Source organism: Trematomus bernacchii, unplaced genomic scaffold (assembly GCF_902827165.1).
Source record: "Trematomus bernacchii unplaced genomic scaffold, fTreBer1.1, whole genome shotgun sequence".
NCBI lineage: Eukaryota > Metazoa > Chordata > Actinopteri > Perciformes > Nototheniidae > Trematomus > Trematomus bernacchii.
This window is the reverse complement of record NW_022987656.1, coordinates 4,971,204-4,997,633: the sequence shown is the minus strand read 5'-3', so window position 1 is coordinate 4,997,633 and position 26,430 is coordinate 4,971,204. Positions and strand designations below refer to the sequence as shown.

At 42.7% G+C, this 26,430-nt stretch overlaps 2 long non-coding RNA genes across 3 annotated transcripts; both read right to left on the bottom strand.

Annotated features, from left to right (window-relative positions):
• Positions 1-22,366: 22,366 nt before the first annotated feature.
• Positions 22,367-23,456, bottom strand: LOC117486747. Its single transcript, XR_004556313.1, has 3 exons — positions 23,341-23,456; positions 23,114-23,178; positions 22,367-22,405 (listed from the first exon to the last, which is right to left on the bottom strand). It is a non-coding gene; the product is annotated as an uncharacterized LOC117486747 (long non-coding RNA).
• A 15-nt stretch (positions 23,457-23,471) lies between these two features.
• LOC117486748 lies at positions 23,472-25,988 on the bottom strand. Of its 2 annotated transcripts, none has more exons than XR_004556315.1 (7): positions 25,939-25,988; positions 25,583-25,695; positions 25,370-25,446; positions 25,147-25,291; positions 24,359-25,025; positions 24,145-24,265; positions 23,472-23,602 (listed from the first exon to the last, which is right to left on the bottom strand). It is a non-coding gene; the product is annotated as an uncharacterized LOC117486748 (long non-coding RNA). The 2 variants fall into 2 exon arrangements; XR_004556314.1 differs by having other exon boundaries at positions 23,473-23,602; positions 24,359-24,982.
• Positions 25,989-26,430: the final 442 nt, after the last annotated feature.

The following is a 26,430-nucleotide window of genomic DNA, read 5'->3' as shown; positions in this document are numbered from 1 at the left end:
GCATAAGTTAGTAAGATGAAAAGTCAAAGTGGTAAACATTTAAACACAGATTTTCTCAGAAACAAAGTATTGGGCATGTATAAGGAACACCACTTTTTATCCATTGTGTATACATGAAAGTGGTCCAGTTTACAATCTAATCACTCAGAGTCCTTTACCTCACTGAGCTGACGTTATCTCAGTCCGACAGGAGAGGACTCTCCCTCTCTTTGTTGTTGAAACAGCTTCTAATCTCCGTTAGCTCCGAGCTAGCACCGTTGTTAGCACAGATGCTAACAACAACCCTGTCTCTCTCTCTCTCTCTCTCTCTCTCTCTCTCAAATTGCTCTTGGGAAAACGACAATGTTACTCAGACTGAAAGTAACTGTGATATGTGTAGAAATTAGTGGGATGTATTGACAGAAATTGAATATATTATTCATTATTTTAATAAGTATGTAATCACCTAAACTAAGAATTTATGATTTTTGTTAGCCGAGAGTAGACAGAGTGGTCAAAACTACCTAAGTAGTGGGTCCTTTTTGATCGAGTCCACCATTTTACTAACGTATCTCAAATGGACCAACCAAGCTCTGGTTCTAGATTAGCCTTTTGCCATTAAAGTGGTTACACCCAAAGTCAATCCACAGTTCACAAAATCTCACACACTGGCCCATTAAAACAATCTTTAAAGTAACACAACCTTTGACTTAAATATTCCCGTGTTTTTCCCATCCCTGGCCTTTAACCCATTGGAGCTGCCTGGCAGTTAATAAGGCTATTAGCACTAATGTGTCAGAAGTAAAATGTCTACTCTCAGTGTGAGACACAATGTACTATAATAATCTAAAATGGCTGATGTGTGTAATTGGACCAGCATAGCGAAAATGTCCAGCCATTCAAAATGCATTAACTCAGGCAAATATGTTGCAAATGGCTCAGACAGCTTTTATTATTCCATTTTCTTTTTGGTTCTATAACTTTCAGTTCTTAATGTGTTATTGAAAAGGATATCTTGTGCAGCAGAATAAAACACCAGAGTATAATGGAGGGCATTCATGCACTTCCTGTCTGCCGTTACATAAAGTAGTGACCCTATTTGCATCCTGCCTTATATAGCCTCTCAGTGGCTGTTCTGCTGTTTCAGCTGTAAGTCATCTTTCTGCATCGAATATATTTAGAAAAGCTAAAGTAATATCTCATAAAGGACCTTGAAATACATTTACCAAATGTTTATCACCAATGTCGGTTGCTCTTATGTATCGAGGTCAGTGTAAACATTCAAGTAGAATGGCAGTAGAAGCAGGAAGACCCGGTTCACTGATTTCATCCCCCCCGTTTAGAAATAAACCTCCTGTTTGGTCCCTTGGGCACTGAGCCATGTGTGCTTGAGAAGATGGTTTAAGAAAACAAATCCCCATTTATGTCTTTCTACATACTAAATACAGATGCTGCTATTTTTCTATCAGCAAACTTCTACTGAGATCTTACTTACAGTGAAAGTAGTTAATTGGTAGTACTCTGTTGGAAACCTTATTTTGAGAAACCTCACCTCTCAAGTCATTCCAATTAGATGGTGTTCCACTTTTCTTCTACTGCTATTGAGAATGTTACGCGTTCACCCCTTTGTTGTTCTCTCTCTCTCCTCTGTTAGGTGCGCCTGACCTGTCTGTTTGTAGCGCGTTACCCCCAACACTGTCTTGCAAACAAAGTAACGCGTTAAAGTAATTAACTTACAGTAGCTAAGCGCGAAAGTTATATCGTCACTTGCATTACGTTAAAGGTGTGCAAAATAAAAAAATATTGTATACATAAATATGTGTCCCCGGTGTGTAAGGGAACTCACAAAGTGTCAGAAAACAAAACCCTCTCTCTTTTCCTCCGTACCCACATCTCTAAAAACGGGGGTACAACAGAGCTGATCCAGATTTGCGTCCGATATGACGTACTATTGGAAATGTGGACCCACGGCACTATCAGAAACGTTGCGATCAACAATGCGCAACGTGTTTTGGACGTAATATGGTCTTTGTTTACATTAGCAAGCATCGCTAACACTCAGAGCTAACCTTTACTTGAGAGAGTATGTGTAAAAAGCAGGAAATAAAAAAAGGAACTCACCTTGTAGTAAACCCGCAAGTAAAAAAGGATTTGAGCTCCATACTGTTTCAGAAATAATCCTTGAAGTGGTTTGGAACATGATATCGCGTTTAATCACGGCAACGTTTAGCTGTATCTGAGCAGAGCAGACAGCCTGCTCGTCACAGACCTCACAGTGTGCCTGCGTGCTCAAAAGGGGGAGGGGTCAGCAGAGAATCAGCCATTCTCTAACAGGGCTGAAATAGAGGGATATGAGGGATGTCTAAAATGCATGATCTGTTTGGTATTTTGAGCATAACACACCATAGACATGTTTTTTATATATTTCTATATATCTGAGATCCATAATATATGCCTGAAAATAGCATGATAGGAGATCTTTAAGGTCTTTGACTAACCTCTGGGTCCTACGGCCCCTGGTGGTTTTGTTCTTTTTTGCCAGTTCCCCTACAAAACATAGGTTTCGAATGTGTTCTAAATACACTTTTTTATTTTATTTTCTTGCAAACCTTAGCGAGTCTGGCGTCTCAGTATGTGTTGCGGGTCATTATTGAGCCGAAAATGATTATCTGTGCTGTGGCCGTAACAAGAATGAACTGGTAAGCTTCCTGCTAGGTCACTGTATGAACCCACTGTTATTTTGTAATTTCTCAAAATTCCCCAGGGCTTTAATTTGTTCAAGGTGGTGGCAATTTCCCCAATTGCTTTTTTTCCAATTGCATATGACCTTTGGACTGTGCTGGGCATTTGGTAGTAAAAGGTGCATGTCAGAGATCGTATCACAAATGTCTGATACCATGTTATTTTCAATAAAACGTACTCTTTCTCTCCTCTTTAGGTTGTTTGGCTCTGCTGGATTTCGTTGTTTTTTTAATTAGTTTTTTAGACTGATACATGTTCACATACCCACACACTACATACATTACTGATTAATTGACTGCACACTTTATTTAGATTCCTTTATATAAATTAACTTTTCTTTATAAAGAGTAATTAGTGGTCAATATGTTATACCCTTCCTTGAACCAGGTCGTGATACAATGGGCCAATTACAGCTGGTTGAAGTGCTCCACAATTCGATCAACTTTGCGAAAGCTTGGAATTCAGACTGGAACAAATCCCCATACTAGTGAAATACTTTGAATCTTTCCAAAACTCGTTTCCTCACTCGCAACCCAACTAGAATCCCTCACCTAAGAGAATAAGGACATGGATATTTGATCCCACTGAGTGCACCACCTTGGCCCAAAAACCACAGCAAACAAACACTCGAGATCCAATTTAGCGAGATTCGAATATTACAAACAAATGTACAAGTACAACGTTGAAGCAATTGTCTTAAGAAGTACTGGCGACACAAAACGCCTCTCCTAATCAGAAAACGAAACACGCAAGACAGTACAAAAGCAGTCATCTCAGTCGATAAACTGTACATTGATGGTAAACTCTACCGTGATGAAAACATTACCCCCTGGCTATTGTAGTTCCAACTTCTAAGTTCTGTTGTACGGATTATGAGTCAACAGTTTATTAATGCCACACTCAAAAAAATAACTCATTGGATGAACTCAATTCAATTGTGGGCAGGATTTCCATCCAATAAATATGCGTAGCCCCATCTGAAACTAAGAACATCCATTTAATAAAATTGAATTGAGTTAGTCCAACTCATTTTTATCAAATACAGCTGAAATGAAATTATTACGTTACGTAAATTAAATGAATTTACATTTGTCCAACTCATTTTGATCAAATACAGCTGAAATAAAATTATCACGTTACGTAAATTAAATGAATTTACATTTGTCCAACTCAAACTAATATAATTAATTGGTAAAGAAATAACGTAAAATAATTATTTTGTTCACTTTATCCCCCATTAAGACACTCATGAGACAAAACCTGGTTGAGATATTTTTATTGAAAATTCTCAGATAACAATTACACCTTGAGGTGGATAGCCAATCCTCACCTTTACTTGTGTAAACAGAGTGTCACAGCTCTCTGTCAATCGGAGTTATTTGTCTGTCTGCATTTCTTTTTTTATAAAACATATCAATAAACAGACTGAGCAGGAGATAAAAGCAACTCAGAAAAATAATAATAACACCAATCATGGATGAGGAAGGTGACAGTAATCCTCAATTCAACATCAATATTTATATACACAGCTCAATATTAACTTTACTTGAATACACAGAGCAAGATGTACAAATATTTTTTTTAAAGAACAATTTAAGAGTGGTGAAAAGTGAACACCCAGCTATTCTAGATCTCCCAGTGCCACAAACAACAAAGACACTATTAAAAGTGGAGGCTTTGCACTGCTCTCCAAACAGGGAATATCATTGGGTGGTTTTTATAAAGAGTGCACTGCACAAACCCTACAGTATATTTGGTAATTGAATAAGTGTAGTGTAGCCATTTGCTTTGAACCTACAATTACAAAAAAAGCAAAATATTTGTTAAGGAAACTTGACAATACACTTGTTCACATGTTGTTCACCTCTTATGCAAACAGCTTGATTTGCAGCTGCTGTATTTTTGCATTCAGCTTGTGCCCATCCAAGTTCATTACGACCTTCTGTAGAAACTCGAAGGTGTACTTCAAGTTGTCCGGGAAGCTGAGATCAAGGGCATACATGAGCCCCAAGAGCATGATGAGTCCCACAATGACGCTGCCTACGTTTTCCATGACTTTAATGCCTTCGATAACAATTCCCACGTCCTCTGGCCCCCCATCCCCGTTTCTTCGGATCGTGTAAATCCCCATGACTGTGTTGGAAATGTCCCTCTCTGCATCGTCAGCGCGGAGGCCTGAAAAACAACACAAACACACAACACTTATGTTAAGTAAAAAGCTGAACCCCACAAACAGAAAACTGTATGAAAATATAAATAAGCATTCTTAAACCATCTACTGCAGTTTAGAGAAGCAGATTTGCTTCTGTCTGGCTCGCCTAATTGACCAACTTACTCGCGTCAAACAGCAACTGCACACACATACATGTCGCAAGTAAACTTCTAGAAATCTGTGATAAGTACTATTTTGTTTTTAGACTTCTCTGTTTCAGTCTGCTCTGTATACATGTTCTGTAGTTCATCTGGTTAAAATTGTGCTTTTAATCTCAAAACAGCTAAAGTATCTGATTTTCAGGCAGAAATCTCGGAGATTTATTTTTACAGAAACCTTTAAAACGGAACTAACTGGTTCTTAGGGTTAACTTTGATTTAAACATTTGTATAATACTAAGGGCTTCATTGCTTAGGGGTAATTGTATTAGGGTTAACTTTATAACTTTATTACCTAGGGTTAAATGTAATTCTAAAAAGTTCATTAAGAAAACCCTTGAGACTCCAGCTAGTACGAAGTGGGCCAGCTCACCTGCAGAGAGTTAACTAATTAAAGGGGTGTGGCCCCACAGCTGTGACAACTCAGCAATCAGGACTGGTGTCCATTTTAAGCAGCACTTTCCTGGAGCGTCAGCTTCAGACAGACGAAGACTGACAAAGACAAAGACAAAGACAAAGGAGTCCTGTTGGAGGCAAAGAGGTAGTGATGGCAAAATGAAGCTTTGAATGAAGCATCGAACCACTTGGACAATTGTGTCGGAAATAGGTTCATTTCTCGAAGCTTCAGTTACAGTGACCTCTCCTGGCAAAGTGCAAGGCTGCAGTGGGTTTAACGTATCTTTGCCTTGAAAAATATTCGATGCACACACACACACACTAAGACTGAATATCATGTTCTATTTGCAATTAAAGATTGATAATTGTGTGTATTGGGTTATTGAGAAGAGACTAGAGAGTGCTGGACTTTTTTTTGGGCGGAGAGGGCCTTTTATCAGTTATTAAAGTATTAAAGTTGAAAAGGAATGATTAAACGTTCATCCGTTCCGGGCTCCGAACCAGCTGCGCGGAGGTCATCGCCATTTCGGGCCGCCGGCTCTAACCACTGGGCTATCTATACCTTAAGTTATTCACATGTTTTTTATATTCGTCTTAATTGTCTTTTTGTTCACAACCCGAGCCAGAACGACCTATCTTTCTTCCTGGCTTGCTCTATAATGATCCAATTAAAATGCAATACCAACAACAACTCAACAGCAACAACGCAAACAACCCACACATTGCGCATTGTTTAGAGCGGTTATAAGTGTTGAATCGCTCAAATTCGAAACTGTTTCAACCTGTCACCTGTCAGAATAGAGACGAGGCAGTGCATTGAATCGCGTGATTGGACCGCAAACCAGTGAGTTGATTCATTCAGGAAATGAAGCAGTTGCTGCTTCGGACGTCATATGTCACGTGATTTGAAGCAGTTGCTGCTTCGGACGTCATATGTCACGTGATTTGAAGCAAGCTTCGAATCACTGCTTCTATGGAATAAGAAGTCCAGGGTTGAAGCTCCGTTCACAGCTTCAGTGTCAAACTGCCATCACTACAAAGAGGAGGCAAATCCTACTTTGATTGTGCTAAGTATCTCTGGTGTTTTTTGTACCCTCTTGTTAAGACGTGTATATTCTCCATTCCTGTTCATGTGTCCTCTCGCAAATATCACAGGCCCTGTGCATCTCCTAATCGTTGTAACCAGCCTACTCTCGTCTATCTCACATGCTCCACTGACATCCAACATCTAGTTACAGGTGGCCTGTGGAACTGCCAGTCAGCTGTTCCTAAGGCTGACTTTCTGGATGTCCTTGCTCTCACTGAGACCTGGATTACTCCATCCAACACATCCACCCCAGCAGCTCTCTCCGCAGCATATTCCTTCACCCATACACCCAGACCCACTGGCAGAGGAGGTGGCACTGCTGTCCTGCTCTCTCCCAAATGGAGCTTTTCCCTCTTCAAGCTACCCAACTTGACTCCTTCCACCTTTGAATTCCATGCCGTCACTGTAACCCATCCTATACAATTAACCATTGTTGTTCTCTACCGTCCACCAGGCGCCTTGGGGGACTTCTTGGAGGAATTAGATAATCTCCTCTCACACATCCCGGAAACTGGCCCTCCCACTGTACTACTCGGAGACTTCAACCTCCAGACAGGGAAGATATCTGAACTAACATCTCTTTTAACCGCCTTTGCTTTCTCACTGTCTCCATCCCCACCAACTCACAAAGCTGGCAATGTCCTCGATCTCATATTCTCAAGGAACTGCACTACTTCTAACCTCTCTGTAAACCCGCTTCACACCTCGGATCACTTTTTCATATCATTCTCTCTACCCCTTTCCAAACATAACAAACTATTTTCAAATTCTGCACCTGTCTGCCGTAACCTTCGCTCCCTCTCCCCCGCTCCCTCTCCCCCGCTATTCTTACCTCATCCGTGCTCTCAGCCCTCCCTTCATCTGACTCTTTCCAACTCCTGCCTCCAAACTCTGCTGCAGAAACTCTCCTCTCTACTCTTTCATCCTCTCTGGACTCTCTCTGTCCTCTCACATCTCGGCAGGATCGTCAGTCCCCTCCTGCTCCCTGGCTAAATGACGCACTGCGTGCTAATAGAACCATCCTTCGGGCAGCAGAGCGTAAACGGTGGAAATCCAAACACCCTGACAACCTCCTAACCTATCAAGCTCTCCTCTCCTCTTTCTCTTCTTCGATCTCTCAGGCAAAAAGCACTTTCTTTCAAGATAAGATCCATTCTTCCTATTCCAATCCAAAAAAAAACTATTTTCTATCTTCTCCACCCTCCTTGACCCCCCAAAGCCCCTTCAAAGCCCCTTCCCCCTCCTCCCTTCTTCCAAGCGACTTTAACTACTTTGAAAAAAAGGTTGATATTCGCTCTTCATTTTCTGACTCACCATTAGTCACCACTGGGTCACCAGACCCACCGTTCACCCACACACTAACCTCTTTTTCCCCTCTCTCTCCAAGTGAGGTTCTTACCCTCATTACCTCTGCCCGTCCTACCACCTGTCCTCTGGACCCTATCCCCTCAAACCTCCTTCAGACTATCGCTCCTGATATTCTACCGTTTCTCACCCATTTCATCAATACTTCTCTAACTTCTGGTCACTTTCCAAACACTCTCAAGGAGGAAAGAGTAAACCCTCTCCTAAAGAAACCCACTCTCAACCCGTCTGATGTTATAAACTACAGGCCTGTCTCTCTCCTCCCATTCCTGTCTAAAACACTTGAACGCGCTGTCTTTAAACAACTCTCCTGTTATCTCCATCAGAACAACCTTCTGGATCCGCACCAGTCTGGTTTCAAGGCAGGTCACTCCACAGAAACTGCTCTCCTTGCTGTCTCTGAGGAACTGCACACTGCTAAAGCAGCCTCCCTCTCCTCTGTCATCATCCTTCTGGACCTGTCTGCTGCATTCAACACGGTGAACCATCAGATCCTTCTTCACACTCTCCAAGAGCTTGGAGTTTCAAACTCATAAAGGAAACAATAACATTTGAGTAAAAAGTATAAAACACACAGCAAGTTTAAGTAGTGAACTCTAGTTTTTATCACGGCCAGTGCGGACACTTCAACGACGATTCCATCGCTGTCATGAGCAGAATAGTTCTTCTTGTGGATCTTCAAAATATATCCAGTCTCTGATAGTGTTACGTTATTATGAGAGTGCTCTCATACTTGTTTGAATCTGAAATTGTATATATTTATATGTGTGTGTGTGTGTATATATATATGTCCGCATCTGTAGCCTGTTATTGTCTCATTATACCGCACTGTGAATGAATTAAAAGTATATATATATATATATATATAAGTCGTCATGAACACATCTGTCCATCAGACTGAGTGCTGCTGTGCCTCCTGTCATCATTAACGGACGTCTCTTTAAAATGACCGCTCAGAGGAGAGGATTTCTCATTTCTCTGTCTCCTACGGTCCGTTGTGTGGCTGGCTCGGGTTCCCTCCTTCTGTTTGTTCCTTTTGGCCAGTCCTCCAGACCTCTTTTTGTTTCCCGTTTCGCTTGTGTGCGCAAACGGCTGATTATCAATAAATGCTCGTTACCAAGTACCGGTTATTGCGTGTATTCTTTCATGTTGCGGGTCTCAGCACGAGCCACTACCGCGGAGTAGAGGTTGAGGCCGTAACAACATGTCCAAGACACTGTGAAATGTACTTTGCACTTCAATGGAGTAATAAAAAGTTTAAATGGGCATTTTCTTTGTTTTTATTTGTTGATTGAGCTCATTGAATTGTGTAGTTATGGTAAAATCCCAGTTAACTAGTCAAATTTACAATATATTATCATATTATTTACATTTGTATATTTACAGTAAATTACTGGCTACTCTGTTGCATTACTTCTACAGTAAAAGTGTGAAAATACAGGTAATTACTGTAATTTATGTACAGCAAGGTACCATAATACCACAGCTCTGTACTGCTATATCACAGTAATTCCATGGGCATGGCAACTGTAAAGTCACAGTATTTAGTTGTACTTTTATTCTAATTTACTGTGAAATATTTATAGTAAATTACTGTGAAATATTTACAGTAAATTACTGTGAAATCCATGCAACTAGTAGCCAGTCATTTACTGTAATTTTACAGCCAAACATTTTACAGTGTACCAGTGCGGACACTTCCACGACGATGCCACCGCTGACATATGAGAAGAATAGTTCTTCCTGTGGATCTTCCATATTAGTGCTATACATCGGAATGTGATATCCGGGCTGTGGAGGAACTCTTCCGCTTTATATTTTAACAGAAGTTTTGCCCGCAAATGTCATCCTAATTTCAACCAAATCACCACCACAATTTTCTTCGCACTACTAAAATGTATTATATTGTATTTTTGCCTGCGTTTATAATAAATGGTCAAATGAACAGAAGGAGCTGAGTAGTTTTTAGAGCATGTCAAGATTTTTACTTTCCATATTTAGCCCCTCGTGGCTTAAGCTGGACTGCAATACAGCCGCAATAAATTGATAAACATACATATAGTTTTAGCTTGACTAAAAATCTGATGCTTTTATTAAAAGCAAAGCCAATGCATAGGATCTACAGAGAATATGAGGGAAAATGTTACTGTGTTTGTTTTGTTATAATTGCCTTCTAATAGCACATTTAAACAAAGTTATAAATCTACGCCTGCAGGCAGAGGGCAAGCAGATTGATCTTGTGTGTGTGTATAAGTCTGTGTGTTTTTGCTGTAAGTGCATGCTTGAGTGTGTTTATTTGACTTTTACTTTGTGTACAATGTGTGTTTGCTTTTCAATACACCGCTCTGCATCAGCATGCAGATGAACTGTGTGAGTCACTATTTTATAGATATTGAATATTTAGTTGATCATAAATCAAAATAAAAAGGTTGCAAAGTCCCTGAGCAGAACAATAGAGAATAAAGTTCAGCCGGGTCCCACAGAACAGAATAATAACTCTATAAAGATGCAGTCATATAAATCAATCAGGCTACTTAGCATTTTGCTGACTCATGCTTTGCACTGCCTACTGTTCATCCAATCTCGCACTGCAAAAAGGCAAATGATTTAGCTTAGCCTCTTATTTATACTTTATATCTTAGTTTTCATTGAGCTAGTGAGAAAAATCAGCATGATGCAGAGTAAGGAAACACATGAATATGTTTTATACTGCAAAATATAAATCTCCACACCAAGTATTGAGTTTTAAACATCAGCAAAACAGATGATGCCAACCAATGAATAAAAACATATCAGCTTTCCCCCCCGCAGTACAGCTCCCTCCTACTGTCCCTTGATTAAAGAACATTCAGGATGATTTTGTCTCTGAAAACCAGACATCATATCATTTTTCATGACTCTTGAAAGAATAAAACAAGTCCGTTTTTAAATGAAACATCAAAGCACAGCATTCAAGCCATTCAGAATGACACATACAAGTTTCTTATTGGCAGGAAAGCACCTTCTAAAGAAGTTATGAATCCATTTTATGACGTGACAACATCAACACAGAGAACGGCCTCCCATTTTAAAGTTCTGTTGAGCCACCCAGATGTCCGTCCTCAGAAAACATATATATCCCTATAACGAGTCAGCTGTCTATGGAGGACTAAAGTAAATTACTACATTTAAAATAAAAATAATAATGAAAGCCTCAACTATATAATAAAAGTGTATTTGTCAAACGTACACAGAAATAGAACAATACAAAAAATGTATTAATGTATTTGACAAATTACTTATTTTAATTAATTTGTATATGTAATTATTTCCCAATTTGCTTGTATTTATAACAAAAGTATCAGGGTTTGATGGCTAATAACTATGTAAGGTGTATATGGAGGACTAAAGCTGCCATTGACAAAGAAAAAGGACAAAAAAATAAGTAAAGAAAATAATAATGAAAGCCTCCACTATCAACTCTACTTAAAGGGCCCATGTCATGGCCATTTCCACTGATCATAATTCCATTGTTGAGGTCTACTAGAATAGATTTATATTGTGCAATTTTCCAAACTCACATTGGTTTCTCATACAGCATCTCTGTAAACTACGTGTATTCACTGAATTTCACTCTCTGCCTTTAACGGCTCGTTGTAGCTCCAATAGCTCCAGCCCCCACCCTCCCTGTGAGCACAGTGTGCTCTGATTGGTCGGGACGTTGTGAATCGCGCTGAGCTCCGTGGAGGTGTTGTTTCCTTGTTAGGGATACACAGCCAAACTCATCCTGAGCACACAGCCAAAGTAAAAACAATATGTGTGGCTTGATATTGAGTAAGAAAAAGGTTGATAAACGCTGTGAGAATGGGTCTGCAGAGAGAATTTCACCGCGATCCCAACTGTCTGTTATCAGCCTGCAGCCAGGGAGGAGAAATCAGCTGAGCTGCCTGCTCCCTGCACACAGATGTGTGTGTGAGGAAGTCCGTGGATTGGTCAATTTGGACCAATCAGCGGGGGCTTAACGTAACGGCTCCGCGGACGTAACGTAACGGCTCCACGGATTGGTCCATTTCGTTCCAGGTACGGCTTGACATCATGCCGTACCCGGAACGAAATGGAAGAATCAAATGGACAATGACGTATCTCCAACGAGGCGTTTTGGGGAGGTATTTTCTGTGTTAGAGTTTTACTCGCTACAGGGTGTACTTTGAGGGTTTGTGACTCTGCACACCGTTTACATGCATAAAAACCTTCATAACACACAAGGGGACGGGTAATAACCGGAAAAGCATGACATGGGCCCTTTAATTTGGAAATAATTGAATGTTCACAGAAATAGCACAATACACATTTTCTTATCAAGGATATTATTATTCCCTTTTTTTACTTATTTGTTATCACAGCAGCTTTAGTCTTCTTCCTTTGCTCCTATGAATAATTACATAATACTATAATAATAAATGATATACAAATGATTGAGATGGCACAGAATCATAATCAACACACATATAAGAATCCATACCAAAGACAGAGTGTGTGTGTGTGTGTGTGTGTGTGTGTGTGTGTGTGTGTGTGTGTGTGTGTGTGTGTGTGTGTGTGTGTGTGTGTGTGTGTGTGTGTGTGTGTGTGTGTGTGTGTGTGTGTGTGTGTGTGTGTGTGTGTGTGTGTGTGTGTGTGTGTGTGTGTGTGTGTGTGTGTGTGTGTGTGTGTGTGTGTGTGTGTGTGTGTGTGTGTGTGTGTGTGTGTGTGTGTGTGTGAGCTCTATGATTCCCTCGTCAGGGTGCTTTAGTTACTCGTCCACTTTTCTTTTCAATCTCGCTCGTCCTTCTCTTCCGTCCTCTAATGACATCATCCATAAATGCAGTTAGACAGTCATGCAGCACTTCAGGAGACAAATGTATGCGAGTGGTCGTGTGTTCAAAGTGTGTTCGTGTTTTGGCTATCTGTGCGTTTAGCAATGTTAACACTGCAACAGACAGATAAACCCTCTGTCTAGTTCATTATAATGACAAATGGCTCTGAGAGTCTAACATTATGATTCTGTGGAAGTAAACTCGAAAACACACAAATGCAGATGGTACGCACATTGCTATATTTGTCACTGTGTATTTGTTGGACTCTATGGGTACTACTCTCATCAATGATACACCTCCTGACTGTCATCCTTTTCTCTTCAGCGAGCAGGACAACACCTGACAGAGAAAAGTAAAACGTTTGAAAGAAGAAGAAAGAAGTTATCATACCTTCATGGAGTCGCCACTTCTAGAGACCCGGGCCTGTCCTTCGTGCCCTGGCTTAAAGGTGGGGTAGGTAAGTTTGAGAAACCGGCTCGAGATACACTTTTTGTTATATTCCATCGAATGCTCTTAACATCCCGATAGCAATGAATATCTTAAATGCTTTGACAAAAAATCCATAAAAAAATGTCATATGTGGAAGCCGTAGTACTGTAAAAAGCACGACCAATCATTTTAGCCGGCCCGGCTAAAATAACTGGATGGCTTACCTGCCTGTCAGCCTTCCATCAGTGCACAAACTTATCTTGTGCCCTCATTGGTCATGTGCGCGTTCGTGTGTGTTGGAGGAGGGGCTCTGTAAGGAAGTGTGCAATTTTTTTCTGGCTGTGTATTTTCGAATTCTAGCGCACTCGAGCTGGTTTCTCCAAAATTACCTACCCCACCTTTAATAGCGGGCGCCGATCCCCACCACCTCCACTTCGAGTGTTTGGGGGACCAGGATATGGCCGAGAAGGTGCCATTCACGTTCGCCATACCAGCGGGGCGGATGGCTCTGTTTGCCGGGGAGGAGGATGACGAGGACTTCTCGTTGGCGGGCACTTCCGGGTCCGGCGTCCATGGAAGTCCACCACCCAGGTCTGTCCGCCAGGACTTCCCCCTGGTGATGACCATGGCGGCGGAGTGTGTAGGGCTACCGCTCCCCCCACCACTGCCGCCGAAACCGGTGATCCGCCTCCGCCAGGGGTTCTACGACCCGGTCCGCCCGGCGCAGCCAGCCTTCGTTTCGCCCCCGTTGCCAGATATCTGGCAGTGTGTGGAGGCGTCGTGGCGACAGCCACTGAAGGTGAAGGCTCCAGTGGCTGGTATGGTGGAGATTCTCAGGGTGCAGGGCCGCAAGGACACGGCGTGTCCCGGCGTTCCCCCCCTTGATGATAGCCTGGCAGCCCATCTGCTCCCACAGGCAGCAGGCTGGGCGGAGAACCTCTGCCACGTGACAGGGCGGCTGCAAATAACACGGGTGTGTTGGGCGTCTCGCTGATTGCTCTTCCGCAAGATGCCACCTCACCGGATCAGAGCGATTATTTGCAGCATCGGCCAAATTAATATCCTGGTCCACGGTGTGGCCACCGCTGCTTGCCGTGTGATGTCCCTGGCCACAGTGGGATCACGCCTGGTGGCACTTTCCAAAAAAAGGCTGTGATGATCTCCTGGGAGCCCCCGTGTCTACGGAAGGGCTCTTTGGATCGTTTTCTTCGGTCATGTTGTGTTCAAAATTCCAGGAAAGACAGACAACTTCTAAATGTAACTATTTATTATGAGAGAGCAAAATATATATATTCACTTGGCCAAGGACTCCATCACGTCATAGAAATTACAGGCAGCAAAGCTGTAATCTGTAACCACTATTTTCCGGAAAGAGCCGCGAACCTCGTGCGTCAATACATTTTTATTACACAGGGTGTTGCCTGTACATTTATGATTGGTCAAGACTAGCTGAAGAGATACCATGGTTTAGACTTGGTTCTCTTTGGTAGGTGCACAGACTTTGAAAAAAGTCTCTTGGCAACACGATCCTCCAATCAGCATTCGGCCGGCCTGTGGAAGTCCCTCCCTACTCTGGCACCATCATACGTAATTCGTTTTCGCTAACTTTTCTACAGAAAAAGTGGAATCTTCATAAGGCTGCTTCCTAGCTGGTGAGGACCGACAACCGCACAACAGTGGCACAGTCAGCTCCGCCGCCTTGTTGAGCGCAGCAGAGAACCTGTGGTTGTGGGCCTCAGAGAATGTTTTTATCTCTAAAGGCCCCCCACATTCCGGGACTGGAGAACAGGGGGGCCGGCCTCATGTCAAGAGGTGGGCCCCTGCCAGACGAATGGTGGTTCTCCCTGGCTCGGCAGGGCAATCCACCCTTGGGGGTGGACACTTTTGCACACGAGCCATGGCCAAGATAGCTGCTCTACGCCTTTCCACCGCAGGTGCAATAGGGGCGTTACCCACTCCAGGCTTGGCTCCTGAGAGGGACAGGCTGAGAAGGGGTGGACTGTCTGACATGTTATACAGACTATCCAGGCAGCAAGAGTGGGATCCACCACAGCCTGTTACAGGACGAAGTGTGGGGATTCCAACGTTGGTGTGAGGAAGGGAGTCTAGAGCCTCTGTCCGGTACATTGGGCTCTATTCTATCCTATTTACATGCTCTACGCCTTTCCACTGCTGCGTCTCATGCCCCACTCCTGGAGGTGAGAAGTACACCGTTGCACTTTATATGCTGCTGCTAATTGGCCATCTTTGTCTGCTCGCAGACTTTGCCATTGGTTGGGTTTTATTTATAAATCTCTGCTTGGGTTGGTTCCCTCCTCAGGGATGCAAACTTGTCACCTTTCGGCGTTTTGAATCCAAAATAGGTCGTTTGTGTGATTGAATATTTTTGGGGTATGGGGGGGGTCTGGGACCCGGAGTAATCTGCGGCCGCGAGCTGTTATGTGCCATCATGACACGCATGGTGTTCTTTTTTTATATATTATAATGAAGCGCGAGCTGTGTGCTCGAGTCTTCCTGCCTGTCGGCTCTGCTCATGGATGTATAATAAGGCTCTGCTGCTCCGGGATGAGGGTCTAGTTTAAGCAGCTACATTACCTACGGTGCGTTCGTTAATATTAACTGTGCGGTCCGGAGTCACTGTGGCACAGACTGGACCGCTGGTAAACAGCTGTTAGAACGGGCCGTTCAGGTGTTCAGAGCAGAGCTCCCTGTTGGAGCGGCAGAGCGTGATGTGCACTGAAAAGTTTTTCTGTCACAATATTATTTAATGAATCGTTGAGCTAGCTAACTAGCATACATTGTCACTATCTGCTAACGTTAGCTTTAGCCTTCGTTTTCAAATAGTTTTTTTCATAGGCTATAAACGGAGGTGGTATAAGTATATATCTTGTACTTGAGTAAAAGTAGAAGTACTCAGGTCTTGTACTTGAGTAAAAGTAGAAGTACTCAGGTCTTGTACTTAAGTAGAAGTACCAGAGTGTAGGAATACTCTGTTACAGTAAAAGTCCTGCATTCAAAATGTTCCCCAAGTAAAAGTAGAAAAGTATTCTCATCAAAATATAGTTAAAGTAGCGACAGTAAAAGTAGTGATTGTGCAGATTGGTCCATTTCAGAATAATATATATGATATGTTTTATAATGATTGATCATGAAAGTGTTCTCAAAGCTGGTAAAGGTGCAGCTAGTTGTAATGACTTTGTATACTGCAGGGTAGCTTGTGAATTTACTCCAGATGGAACTAAAGTCTGATTTAACACTTGATTATATTTCACATCATTCATCCACATCTGTAAAGTAACTAAAGGTATTAAATACATGTAGTGGAGTAAAAGTACACCATTTACCTCTGAACTGTAGAGGATAAGAAGAACAAAGTAGCAAAACATTGAAATACTTAAATAAAGTACAAGTAAGACGGCCTTAAGACCCTCTTCTTTCGGCAGGCCTTCCAATAAACTTTGAGCATGGTACACCTGGAGTATTGCCATTTTTATCGCTATCTCCGACTTTTATTTAATTTATTTATTTTTATTTAATTTTATATTTAATTTTGTTTTAATTTTATTTTAATTTTGTTTTAATTTTTAATTTGTATTATTATTATTTGTTTAATCTCTCAAATTGTATCAGTGTCCTTTGCTGTGAAGCGCTTCGAGATTTGTCTTGGCAGATGAGAAGCGCTATATAAATTAAATTAATTATTAATTAATTTATTATTAAGTATCTCAAAATTGTACCCAAGTATAGTACTTGAGTTTATGAACTTAGTTACTTTACACCACTGGCTATAAAGATAGAAAGACTAAGCCTTGCACAGAGGCATGAAAATACATTTAAAAAATGCTCAACAGTGCTGCCAAAATTATAAACTGACTGCTACACAATTAAAATAAATGCTTTTATACATTTCTATTAGATGTGACTCTTTGGCGTTTCTGTTATTAACTGCTTTAGTTGTTCTGACTGCTAAAATCCTCTGTTATTCCTAATTTTAAAGCCGATATTCCGTGGGGTCGGGGGGCTCGGATCCTTGTCACCTTTTTCATACCTGATGAGTTTGCATCCCTGCCTCCTACATTTGCACATATATGTGTCAAAGAGAAAGTCTATATGGCCTGCGCTCCCAAGATTTTATTCAGATGCTGGTTCCTACAGTGAGAACAAAACTGGGTAAAACAGCTTTTAAATATGCTGCCCCCACAGCTTGGAATAATGTTCAGAAGGAGCTGAAACTCTCAGATTTAATCACTATGGGGGAATTCAGGTCCATCTTAAAGGACAGAGAACACGACACCATTGGTAGATGTGAGTGCTCGTATATCCTAAAATCGTTTAAAATTTTGCCAGTTTTGAATGATTTTTAATAGTTTGTTTTACTTCGCATATTGACTGGCTAATGTGCCATTTTATTTGTGTTTTACAGCTGTATTTGTCTGCCTGTCATGTCTGTGTTTTATCTGTTGTAACTTCGTACATGCTGCCCTTCTTGGCCAGGTCACTCTTGGAAAAGAGATTTTAATCTCAATGAGTCTTTTACCTGGTTAAATAAAGGATATATATATGGAGACGAGAACAGTTGTCGGTCATTCTGGTAGCCCCAGGTTGCCGCTCGGCGCCGTGGTACACGGAAGTGACACAGATGATGGTGGGCCAGCCTGGACAGTTCCTCAGTTCCGGGGGCGCTGTCTCAGGAAGCATTAGGGGCGTTGGCCCACTCTGGGCCAACCTCTCCAGGCTTGGCTCCTGAGAGGGACAGGCTGAGAAGGGGTGGACTGTCTGACAAAGTTATACAGACTATCCAGGCAGCAAGGGCGGGATCCACCACAGCCTGTTACAGGACGAAGTGGTTGGGATTTCTACAGTCACTGAAACTGGTACAGCCGGGCGATTGGTTCACAAACCATCGACCTGAGGGACGCTTACTTTCATGTCGAAATTGCTAGAAAGCCAAAACACAGGAAGTATTTGCGTTTTTATTTGATCTCAACGACCTCATATTCATGACCAGGTCCAGGGAATGGGCAGATGTTCCACACAGCCCAATTGATCTTACACCTAACCAAGTTGGGGATTTGCGGTCAATTGGAAGAAGAGCAGTCCCATACCTCACCAGCAGGTGAGGTATCTGGGGATTTTGCTCAATGCAGCCCCCATTGAGAGCGAGGGGTACGCCCCCATCGAGAGCGAGGTGTACGCCCCATCGAGAAGGAGGGCAGGCTACATGCCACTCTGTCAGAGGACAGACAGACGTGGTGTGAGGAAGGGAGTCCTCTATCCTGGCTATAGCTACTGGTGGACAAGGGGCTTGCTCATGCCACAGTCAAGGTGTAAGTAGCAGCCATCTCGTCCTGCCATGAGGGATTTGGCGGCAGACCAGTCTTTAGCCAACCACTTATGAAGCGTTTTTTGCAGGGGATCAGGAGACAGCGCTCAGTGGTGCATGTCTCCACCCCGCAATGGGAACTGCCATTGGTGCTCGAGGCTTTGGTTACAGAACCGTTGGGCCTCTGGAGCTCACCTCCCTGTAGGCGCTATCATTGAGAGAGAGAGAAGCAAAAAGAAACAGCTTTGCTGCTTGCTTTGACTTCTTCCAAGAGAGTATGCGAACTGACCGCTCTATCGGTGCACCGTAGCAGGGCGACACACAGACCGAACCCCTCCTCTGTTCCCAAGAACCTAAGGAGTTTTTCCAGGTCGAGGGTTATACAGCTAGACGGCTTTAGTCGTCCACCTATGCACGGCGGCGTCTTCGTCTACGCCAGGCCCGTTCATAAGGTAAGTATCTCTTAGACATATCTGGCTGCTTTTTCATCGTCGGTGCTTGCTGGGGCAACACAGGACTGGTGAAAGGAGGAGGGCTGTGGGTCAGCAAGCTGTATCTGACTCCCTTGGACATAATGCACTTATGTTGTCCCATGCTCCTTAGGGACCTGGGAAACGTGGTGCGCAGTAAGCCCATACAGGGCTCGAGGACTTGTTGGTAGCCTTCCCCACTAGGGTCCGTGCACACACTACACGAGGTAAGCGTGTGAGTGTGGAGGACATAGTACACTTACGTTTTCCCCATGCTCGTTAGGGACCTGGGAAACGTGGTGCGCAGTGTGTAGTCACTTGCGCTGGCACCTGCAGCTATGGGCTTATTCAGACCAATTAGGCTCTACCCAGCCAAGTAAGCTGTGGCCCCGACTTCTCCACGGTCTCAACCGGGTGATAGGAAGTTGGGGTGCAGTGGCCGTTAACCAAAGGCCGGTCAGGGGCAGTGTGGTGGGTCAATGTTGTGGGACGACAGGGCGTTTATCCATCGGGGCTCCACACACTACCCATAGAGTCCAGTAGAGGGCGGAGCCTGTGTGAGATATAATGGTGGGTTACGTTTTGTAACCCTAGTTCTATAAGCACAGGCGGAGCCCTCTACCTAGGAGCCCTGTCTTTCCTATGCCGCCCGCTGAAGAGGGTGTAGGATGACAGTCAGGAGGCGTAACCGCCTTATATACTGTGAGCTGCGCGCACATTCAGGTAGGCTCGCCCTGATTGGCCAGCTACGTTTATACAACTTCAGTGTGTGAACGCTCGCATATCATTGATGAGAGTAGTACCCATAGAGTCCAGTAGAGGGCTCCGCCTGTGCTTATAGAACTAGGGTTACAATACGTAACCCACCGTTATGTCTACGGAAGCCTCAATAAAAATGTGAGGGGAAAAAATTCCATACATGACCAATTTCGTAAGTGAAATATCATGTATTGTGTGCCTTAAAGACCTGGCACACCCATTATATTTATTAACCTCTTAAGCCCTGAGCCTGTTTTTCAGGTCTCAGGCTCGAAAATGACATTCCCAGAACAAATGACCATATCTTCCCTTCTAAAAGGGTTAAATTAATAATCTTTATTCTCAAAGTAATGATAAACCTGTGAGTTGGATGTAGAAAAGTCAGAATCAATATAGATGTTTTTTATTTTAAAGAAAATTCAGATTTTACATAGTAAAAAACTGTAAATTATAGTGTCCGTCCAAAAATTATTTTTTACTTATAGTGAAAACTACCCTTGGATGATGGGTTAGTAGACTAAAAGCTTTAGGAATCCAAAGTACAACATATAAGTACCCTGTATCAAGATTGATGCAAAACAAGTGAAATTTGACCTTTTTAGAGAGATTTAGCCAAAAAACCCCACTTCTGGGGTCATTTGGGTGGATTTGACCTATCTCTGGCCCCCCTTGGTCGATTTTGATGAATGAAATCTCTTTATAACCGCTAGAGCCAATGGAATCGAGGGACAGTTATATACACACCAAAACGTTAACAAATAAGGAGTGAGAGTGACGCGTTACCAAAACCGGAAGCTGCATACACTCTGGTGGCTACCATTAGCAGCTAACTTTTCCGCTCCGATTTTTACATAAAAAATGGAATTATGGATTATAAATAATGTTTTAAAAGGTACAGGTACATTATCAACCTATGGATCAACAGTTGTAGACATTTTATTTTTCGTTTTAATGCCATTGAACACGTCTTTTGACCTAATTGACAGCTACGGTGAGATGATCTGCCGTAAAAGCTCCGTAAAGGTACGTGTTGTGATGTCTGTGTTTGCTTCCCCTGTCGCAAGTTCGGATCGCTCAGTGATGATACTATACCTAAATAATCAGTGGAGTCTCAGCTTTAATAGGCTATATTGTATGTGCAGCTACGATAAGTAATAAGGGTATCTTTATCTTGAATTGTGTGCCGCAGTGCGTTAGATTTTTTTCGCTCGGGTCATTTAGACCCTTCTTATGAGACTTGTGTTTTGTTTTGGTAAAAATGGTTCATATCTTCAGTTAGCTGAGATTCTTCCCGTTAATCTGGTGCTACACATTAATAGTTTCATAAATGTTAAGAAGCCCTGAGACATTATCTCGAAAACAAAAAGGTGGGAGGGGTCCAATGGGGGGACCGCCGTGCTTAAGAGGTTAATGATTAGACCTTCCAAGGTACAAACTGTGCGACAGGACCCTGAAACAGAAGCAGCTAAATGGAATTAGCCATTGTTTAATTGTATTATACACCTGGCCTTTTTGTACTGTGGTATGTCCAGCGCCATATAGAGAGAGAGTTATGACAACGGAAGTCCAAAATGCTTGATCGTCACGTGGTTCAGGGAGAATCAATAGTTCCCCGGAAGTTTGTGGCGGGACATTTGAATGCATTATTACCGGAGATAGAACTACGATTTTTGGTAATAAGTAGTGAATAAAGGTTTTGATTTGCAATATTTATACAACATACCAATATGTGTATGTATTTACATCAATATGTTTTAAAAATAAAATAGAATCTGCTCATATTTATGGGTAATATTAGGAATAGTTAACAGCTAGTTTACTTGTTAACATATACATGTTAGGCTAACGTTGCCTTGGTTAAAGAGCCTGTTGCTGTTGTGTATTGCTTTGAATTATTTAAAACTAATATTATCTTCTTAAACAGGTATGGTAGTCAGGAGCATCACTTCCTAATGTTTATTGATATATTTAGAGGGAGGGGATGGCAAGAAATGCTTCAAAATTTAGATTAGATTCATTTCTACCATTTTTTTTAATTCATGGTGGTTTCAGTAATCCCATGGTACTTGAGGACATAAGTAATCTAAATGACTAATGTAATTTGTATGACTTTCAGAAAGGACAGGAGACCAACAGGTGACTATCAATGGACTAGCAGCAACATGATTATGACGTTAAATGTGTTGTTTTAGGAACATCCATTGTAAATACATGGAATTCAATAAACATTGAATAGCATGTCATGCAGTTTGTCTGTGCCTTTTCCTCCGTGTTGTCCTGGCATATAGTCTCCACCATAGTTTGCTGTACTGCCTGGGGATGCTCCAATCGTTCCGAAAAAGGAGTAAGAATCAGAATGTACGGCTTCCCCACTGACACAGAGAGGAGGAAAAAATGGCTAGCTCAAGTCAGCAGGAGCAATTTAACCATCAAAACAGACAACCGCAACAAAATATGTGAGGTAATCATATTCAAACACGGCATTTGCACTTTTTCACAAAACGAAGACCACACCATTGGGAAGCTTAATGTTTGGTTTAATACAAATAACAGGGAAAGGCTTGAAAAACTCTGAGAGTTGAGACTCAGGGTGCAGGGTGAGGGTCTCAGTGCAGGTATTCAGGCTCTATTGAATCCCCCTCTGGTTCTTGTGCTGAAAGAGGGAGAAACAGACAGGAGAAAGGGTTATACACACACCTATATAGCACACCTATTGGATGGGAAATTGCCTTGGGGAGATAAGGTGTGGTCTTTGTTTCCAACTGAAGTTATGGAACTTTATTATTTGTGAGTTTAACAACAAGTTTAAAGTATGACAAATGGCATCAGTAATGGATGTGATATGAATTTTTATAAAGTTGTCTCACATTCTTGGTCGTATTTTACGTACAGTATGTAATGAGTGTATACATGTCCAGTAAGTATGAAGTGTTTCCCAATACTGTGCATTCAACTACTATGGGATATGTATGTGGGCAGACAAAACTGTGTGTGTGTGTGTGTGTGTGTGTGTGTGTGTGTGTGTGTGTGTGTGTGTGTGTGTGTGTGGTGTGTGTGTGTGTGTGTGTGTGTGTGTGTGTGTGTGTGTGTGTGTGTGTGTGTGTGTGTGTGTGTGTGTGTGTGTGTTGTGTGTGTGTGTGTGTGTGTGTGTGTGTGTGTGTGTGTGTGTGTGTGTGTGTGTGTGTGTGTGTGTGTGTGTGTGTGTGTGTGTGTGTGTGTGTGTGTGTGTGTGTGTGTGTGTGTGTGTGTGTGTGTGTGTGTGTGTGTGTGTGTGTGTCACTCTGCAGGCACATTTTGATGCAGACCAGTTTGTCAAGACCAAAAAGGGCAAGACTAGGCTGAGAGCAGATGCTATTCCCACCATCTTTGTGCATCGCCCTGTGGTCAAAAAGAGGAGGGCCCCTGCACCACGATGCACCCCGGGACCTGTAAATACAGAGCCCATAGCTGATGATCACAGCTATAGTGTGAAAGGTGACACAGGTATAATAAGTCTGAACTCTTAATAATAAAAGTAATATTTCTTATTTTTAAGTGGTATAATATTTTGAATGTTCGAAAATTAACAGTGCCATGTCTTCTACTTACATTAGTCTCAAAGATTGAGGGAAGAAGGGATGAGGAGACTGAGAGAAGGGAAAGTGAGGGTGAAGAAAGAGAGGACATGGCTAGTGAGGAGAGACAGGGAGAGCGGACACCACCCAGTCAGCATACCAGGGAACCAGCAGCCAGTCAGCATACCAGGGAACCAGCAGCCAGTCAGCATACCAGGGAACCAGCAGCCAGTCAGCATACCAGGGAACCAGCAGCCAGTCAGCATACCAGGGAACCAGCAGCCAGTCAAACAGATCTATTAAAAAAATTAAAGAGACAAGAAGGAATCACCAAAAAAGCAAAGGCTGCACTAAGAAAAATAAGGAAGTAAAATGCAGCTCTCAAGAAAACAATGAAAATTAGGGACAACAAATTTAAGAAAACTTTTTCTTAAAGGTGGGGTAGGTAAGTTTGAGAAACCGGCTCGAGATACACTTTTTGTTATATTCCATGGAATGCTCTTAACACCCCGATAGCAATGAATATTTTAAGTGCTTTGACAAAAAATCCATACAAAAATGTCATCTGTGGAAGCCGTAGTACTGTAAAAAGCACGACCAATCATTTTAGCCGGCCCGGCTAAAATAACTGGATGGCCTACCTGCCTGTCAGCCTTCCATCTGTGCACAAACTTATCTCGTGCCCTCATTGGTCTTGTGCACGTTCGTGTGTGTTGGAGGAGGGGCTCTGTAAGGAAGTGGCAGATTTTTTCCGGCTGTGTATTTTCAAATTCTAGCGATCTCGAGCTGGTTTCTCCAAAATTACCTACCCCACCTTTAAGGCATTGGGCAGACTTACAAAGGGAATGAAATGGAGCAATGAGACAATTAAGAAGGCTTTAAAAATGTGCTTTGCTGCCGGACCAACCGGTTACAAAACTCTGCAGGAATTGCAGATTCCCCTGCCAGGAATAAGAACACTGCAAAGAAGAATGCAATGTGTTAAGTTTGAGCCTGGTGTGTTGACAGAGGTCTTTGATTTCCTAAAATTGAAGGCAGATAGATTGACTGACCTTGAAAGGGAGTGTGTGTTGACCTTGGATGAAATGGCAATCACACCAAGTGTGGAGTTGGACATGATTACAGGCAAACTGTACGGTGATGTAACTTTACCAGGTCACACAGGAGTGGCAACACATGCTTGTGTGTTTATGTTGGCTGGAAACACAACACGGTGGAAGCAAGTAGTGGCATATCATTACACTGGCAATTCTACCAATGGAGCAGAGTACAGGCCAATCATTATTGAGGTAATACAGAGGGCAGCATCCATAGGGCTACATGTGCTTGATGTCACCACAGACATGGGTAGCCCTAACCGAGCCATGTGGAAATCCTTTGGGGTCGACCAAAATAAAACATCGGTGCCACATCCAGCAACACCAGACAGGCAGCTTTATTTCATGCCCGATGTTGGTCTTGCTCTAAATGTATTCAGTAAGGCTACAAGTGCTGGGCTGAAATACATGGTGCAGCAAGAAAACCGCCCTCTGTCCTAATTGACGACAGCATGGTTCCTGGAGCAGGTTGATCGTTGGTTTGATCTCATGTCATCTCGCCATCCAATTACAGCCCTGAGCAGGCTCAAGATGGAGGAGTACCAAAAGGCCATCACCTTCCTCCAGAACATCGTCCATCTGTTTCGTGGGATGAAGATTGGTCAAAAGGGAGGTTGTAAGCCTGTTCAAACAGGGGTGATAATGGCAACAACATCAATTTTGGCCATACAGGAGGATATGCTAATACGAGGACACAGGTTTGTGTTAACGTCAAGGTTCACACAAGACTGCCTTGAAAATACCTTCAGCTGTGTGAGGTCTAAAAATCCTGTCCCAACTCCAGTGGAATTCCATCATGCACTGAGAATCATATCTGTGGGGCAGTTCCTCACCACCATCAGCTCTGGGAGCTACCAGGAAGACCACAGTAGCTTTTTGGCAGACTTCCTGGACACAGTGGAGCAAAATATCACTCCATCAGTCAGAGTGGAACCGCTGATGGCGGTGAACAGAGCAGCACCTCACCTCACAAAAACTGAGAAATGTATTCTCTTCCATCTTGCAGGCTACATCGTCCACAAAGTCATCAAGTTTGCCAGCATCTGTGAAAAATGCAAAATTGCAACAGAGCACAACGATGAGAGTCCTTCTGGTGAAAACAGCATTTTAGTGAACTTAAAAGACTTCAAGGCAGGTGCTCTTTGTCGTCCCTCCCAAGAAGCCTTTGATTTCATTCACCAGATTGAGGAACTATTTAGGACCAAGACTGGTTCCTCCCTCATGCAGCTCCCCAACGCAGTGGGTGTCTTGGAGAAAGAAGCTCAGGCACTCTCCAGCAGGCTTCCATCATGCTGTGGAGTACAAGACAAAATCATTAGAAGATTCATACGGCTGAGGCTGAGAATCGAAGCAAAACAAATCCGAATTGACAGGGAAAAAAAACCCTTAAAAGATGGACATCTTGGAAGCAAGAGCCAATCCAAAAAGGTGAAGAGGAACAACAGCAGCCAAGCTTCAACATCCAGCAACCCCCAAAAAAATCCACAGCTGCTATCAAACCCATTAGTCGTTGCAATGGAAATATTTGGACTAACCATTGCTCCTCCACCTGCCAGCACCACTGCTCCTCCACCTGCCAGCACCACTGCTCCTCCACCTGCCAGCACCACTGCTCCTCCACCTGCCAGCACCACTGCTCCTCCACCTGCCAGCACCACTGCTCCTCCACCTGCCAGCACCACTGCTCCTCCACCTGCCAGCACCCAGCCAACATCCCTGCTCCTCCACCTGTAACATCACTGCCCCTCCACCTGCCATACAGTAGGTTACTAATATACACTAACAAGATTACTTATATGATACAGTGATAGAATACATGTTTAGTATGCTTACTTATATACAACAGTAGTATTAAACTTACCTTGTGTTTTCACTCTCACTTTGCCATCATTTCAAAATCAGCTGAGATGCAACAACACAGACAGGTAATAATCAACAGAATACACTAAAAACACTCACCCCATAAATTACGTTTTTGTTTACTGTTTGGAAGTCTCAAATATGCACTCTAAATTAATATCAATAGC